At 49.6% G+C, this 4,837-nt stretch overlaps 1 pseudogene; it reads right to left on the reverse strand.

Annotated features, from left to right (window-relative positions):
* Positions 1-1,340: 1,340 nt before the first annotated feature.
* LOC147677716 (Golgi integral membrane protein 4-like) lies at positions 1,341-2,511 on the reverse strand (annotated as a pseudogene).
* Positions 2,512-4,837: the final 2,326 nt, after the last annotated feature.

Genomic DNA, 4,837 nt, shown 5'->3' on the forward strand with positions numbered 1-4,837 from the left:
GAGTGGAGTGCACTGTGGTGATTGAGCTGGCAATGATTAGAGCGCTCTAGTGTACCATAAATCTGCAGCTCTGAAACTAGAGTACCTGGTCCAGTACACAGAAATGAAAAAACATGGTTTCCTTGCCGTGGTCTCAAACGAAAAACACTACGGTTTGTGAAGAATAAGCAAGATACAAGTAAAGGTCTGGTCTATTTTATTTTATTTTTTTAATATTTCTGATGCTTTATTAAAGAGTATAAGGATCACTGGATGTGTGAGATTCCACAAACTGAGTTCAGATATAATCATTCTTTACTGAGGAATTCAGCATTTGAAAGACGGTGCTCTATTTGTCAGAGTGGCGGAGAGCATTACCTCCATCATGCTGATGGACCACGTACCTCAGATTTAGAGAAGATCATCAGTCCAGCGGCCATCTTTGAACAGTGAAAGGAATAGCCATCATGTAGATAAGTTACAAAGAATTAGTATTTAAAAAGTATAGCGGAGGTGTAGGGTACCACTGTGCTGAGAGACATCATGTCAAAAAAAGTAAAACAAAGGGCAGCAGACAGACCTCTCAAAAAAGTGCTAAACTCATTTTAAAAAACTAGTGGGCAAAAATTCTGCAAAGGATATTTGAAGCCCCTTGGCACTGCCATGGTGAGAAAGGGGGAGTGTATAATGGCTGGGTGGAGAAGGTAACATTGGCTGCTGCTGTTCTCTTCTGGCTGGAGAGGTGGTTGGCTTTCATTACTCTGTCTTGGCTGGAGTGAGTAGGAAGATTCTACTTCTCTCTTCTGAGCAGGAAGAGTAGGGTGACTTTCACGGCTCTCTTCTGGGTGGGAAAAGTGCTATGTCTTCCATTACTCTCTGCCGGGAAGGGGAGAATAAAAGAGCACCCAATACTCTCTCGGGTGGAAGTGGATGGCATTGCTTCCAATATGCTCCGCTGGGAGGGAGAGTGGTTTCCACTAATCTCTGCTGGCTGAGAGTCAGTGGATTCTCTTTGAATGAAGAGTAGCCTGGCTCCATTAGTCTCTCCTGGTTGGCCGGGAATAAGATGTTCCACTACTGTCTTCAGCAAAGGAGAGAGTAATATTGCTTCCAGTACCTGGCTTGCAAGAATGGAGTGGAATCCAATTTTTCTTAAATTCCTAATTTGGCCCCTTGGATGGAGAGCTTGCACAGTTCCCTTTCTCTTTCACACACACTGGAGTATAGAGCTATCAAAGGTTGTTAGCCGTCTCTCCGTATGGCACTGAATCTGATCAGCATCAAGGGTCAGATTTCCTGTGTACTCGCCAACAGGGCGTAAAAGGCATCCCATTCTTGTCCACCGTCCAGGTCACAATGTCTTAGCCAATATTCATGTTCCTAAATTTATCATAGTAGATGGTGCTGTTTCTGATGGTGAAGTTTATCGTCTTTAAGTCTTTCAACAGCTCCTCTCCAGCCTGGTTGCTATTCACCGTCCTCTAGAAACGCACCGCACGGCTATCTCTATCATTCGATAGCCACAGAGGCAAGGCTGGCTGTGGCAGAACTTCAAGAGGCCCTGAAGAGTGCCAACAATTGTCTGATAGATTCCATAGCCTCGGCATCACTTTCTGGGGTTTTCTTCCCAGAGTCTGTTGGCGTCTCCAGATTGTTCGCTTGGAGTCCAGTCAGAACTTCAAGAGACCCCGTCCGGGGTACCAACAATTTTCCGATAGATACTGCAGTCTGGGCAGCACTTTCTGGGGTTTTCTTCCCAGAGTCTGGCGGTGTCGCCAGAGTATTCGCTTGTAGGCGAGTCTGTTCGCGAATGCGCTGCAATTCAGCATCAAAGGCTCTGGAAGGCTTCTCATCTGGGGCCTGTAATTGGAATGGGTGGTGCCTCAGGGCTGGGACCAGCTTGTAGCTTGGTATCCTCCGAAGAGCTTCATTCAGCTGCTGCATCTTATTCAGCTGCTCCTGCGCACTACGCAGCTTAGCGCGGACCTCTTCAAATGCATTGCGAAGAACTGTACTGTCTTCGATTAGTTTCGATATTGTATCCATCAGCATCTCCACGTGGTTCTCATTCTCCCGCTGGAGCTGGGCGTATTTCTGGTTGTGGCTCTCCAACGCGCGCCGGTTTTCCAGCTTTAGGGAGTTATACTGCGCCTGTAAGTCCAGGAGCTGCTTCTTGGCTCCTTCATGCTGGTTCTTCAGGGTCATGTGCCGAGAGGGGAGGGTGACGTCGGGGTTCATGGCGCCTTCCTTCTCCTTGCTCAGGGCTTCTTGAGCTTTTAAGTTTTGTACCCCAAAATCTTCCTGGGTCTTGTGCTCCGCACGCTCCTTCTCAAGGGACTGCTCCAGACTGGACCGCTGCTCATACATCACTTCCACCAGGCCGGAGAGCGTCTCCTGCTGCTGCTGGAACTGGAGCTGCGAGTGCCTGTACAGGTAGATCACGGACCCCAGGCACGTCACGAAGGCCAGCAGGCAGAAGACTACCTGCAGAATCCTCGTCTGCCTGCGAAACCCGCAGGCGCAGAGTCCCATCATGGCCGGAGAGCTTGGTTCCTCGTCAGGAGGGCCGGGCCCTCGGACTCCCGTGATCATCTTCACCGCAATGTCCGACTGACAGACTTATGGGCCCTGCGCGGCCTTATCTAGCCCTGCTGAGCCCCCCGGACTATGACGTTATTGTGATTCAGAGCACCGCACTGTGACGTCGAGTCAACGCGCCTTGCGTCCCAGACAGCATCAACCCTGGCTGTCTAAGTAGTCCGCGCCCTGAGCAGTGCAGCTTTGCCATCCCGTGTGTAGGTCACTGCACGTGCTGTGTGTGCGCCTTTCCTGGCCACGCCTGGCCCTTCAGGGCCAGTGAGGGGGCTCCTCGACCCCTGACATGGATGGATGAGATAAAAGACTCTGATGCGAATCTTCCTGCAGGAAGCACGTGGCCTTCGACGCACAGCGCATCCCTTTCTCCGTGGAAGTGGCCCGTTTCCACAACGCTGCACTGTGCGTCCGAGGGACCAGAGAGTCTGCAGCCAAACTCTCACCAGATCTGACTGCAGAACACCTCCTGGTACCAGAAACACACAAATCACGAGGTCCCCAGCCAGGTGGAATACAAAGAAATAGGAATAAAGAAAGCTGTAGGGCTGTCCATCATTAACACACAATCTAAGTCTCTCTAAGTGCGCAGGTGCTAACGCGTCTTTAGCCCCTGAGTGAGGCTGCCTGCGCCCCACGCAGGGAGCCCCCATAGTAGAGCCGCCACCACCTTAGTGCCACAGGAGGGCACACCCGACAGGCTAGTGTCTGGACCCACTGGGGGTCCTGTGCTGTTAGGTTGAATTTTCCATGAAAAAGTCCCAGCTCTACCCCCATCAAACTAACCATGATCCGAAAACCTTCCAATAAGGGCACTGTAATTATGTGATTTTTTTCCCATCGTTTTCCAGATAATTAAGAATTTGCCGCATGGGCTGTACAGTCCATAATCTGCTGCATAATTTACAGATTTTGGGGAAAAAATGTTTTTAGCTTAAACAAGTTACTTACATTTTTTTAAACAGTAACCCATGTGCCATGCAGTGGAAAGCCCTTCACAAAAGTTGACTGGTCATCTTTCAGAAGTTTATTGGTACTGAGATGAAATCTTTGCTAAAACAGTGTTAAAATTGGTGAAAATTACCACATTTTGAAGTCATTCTATCACAAAATGTGCTGTATTATGCGACCTAATTTGCCTCTTTTTGCCGAATAATTTAGTCAGCACTGCCGCTTAATTTGGTCATCTCCTGCTGCTTAATTCCAGTGGCGCTGCCTATAAACTAGAGCCCACCCCACCCCTAAACATGTTCCCTATGTCCATTCTTTTATAGTCCCGTGTCTATCTTAAATGTGTTTTTTCATGTGTTCTCGCATGCGGGCGCACTGAAGTTGCTTCAAAGTGTAAAAAACTGTAAATATGACCTAGGAAATACGTGTATTTTCTTTTATGATGCAATGCCCAGCGTGGGAGACCTACTCAGGACCTCTCGAACGTGGCTTTACTCAGCTATGCCGCCGAGCTTCTGTGAGACGGATCCCACAGCGGGGAGCAGTAACGCATGCCCGCCCGCCTTCCTGCCTACATATACTCTCTGTCTCGTGCGCCATTTTGCATAGTGCCGGAATGGAAAAATCCTCTCACATGCACATATAGCGCAGCTACGTATGTATTGCTACTCTCAACCAGTGCCGCAAGCGTCGTCGCTATACAATGAAAGAGTGACTGGGCCATGGTCCATACATACCCTTTGCATAGGAGCACTGCAGATTTGCCCTGACAGCAGCACGCGCGGAGCAGTGTGCACTAAATGTAATTTAAAATACGGATCAAACATTAATTAGTACACAGCCGGCATTTGAGTCTCACAGTGCTGGGCTAACCTGCCGCCAGAGGCGGGGATCGAACCGTGAACCCTGTGGTCTGGAGTCAGGCACCCTGGCCACTGCGCCACACCTCTTCAACAAGTGCCTCACTCTTGTTTCAAAGTGCTGTAAGCGATAGCTGTTGTCAGTGCACCGTTTAATATTGCTCAAATGGGCCTCAGACACATTAAATGCTAGTTGATTTTGCAGGGGATTCAAACTCCTGCTCCGGGCCAGTTAATAGTTGTGAGGTACGTCAGATCTCTGGGGCCAGCAGCAGTGCATTCTGGGATTCACCGGGGTACGTACGGGCCTAGGAGCCCCAGTGTCTGCGGTGGGTGAATGAGTGGCCCCTGGCAGGGGGCCGATTGGCAGCTCCGAGGCCGCCTGTCTGTCTAACACTTGTTCACGAGGAGCCCCGTGGTGGGATTCACTCATTCATTGAAATCAACGCCGTGTT

This window comes from Lissotriton vulgaris, chromosome 12, assembly GCF_964263255.1.
Source record: "Lissotriton vulgaris chromosome 12, aLisVul1.2, whole genome shotgun sequence".
Lineage (NCBI taxonomy): Eukaryota > Metazoa > Chordata > Amphibia > Caudata > Salamandridae > Lissotriton > Lissotriton vulgaris.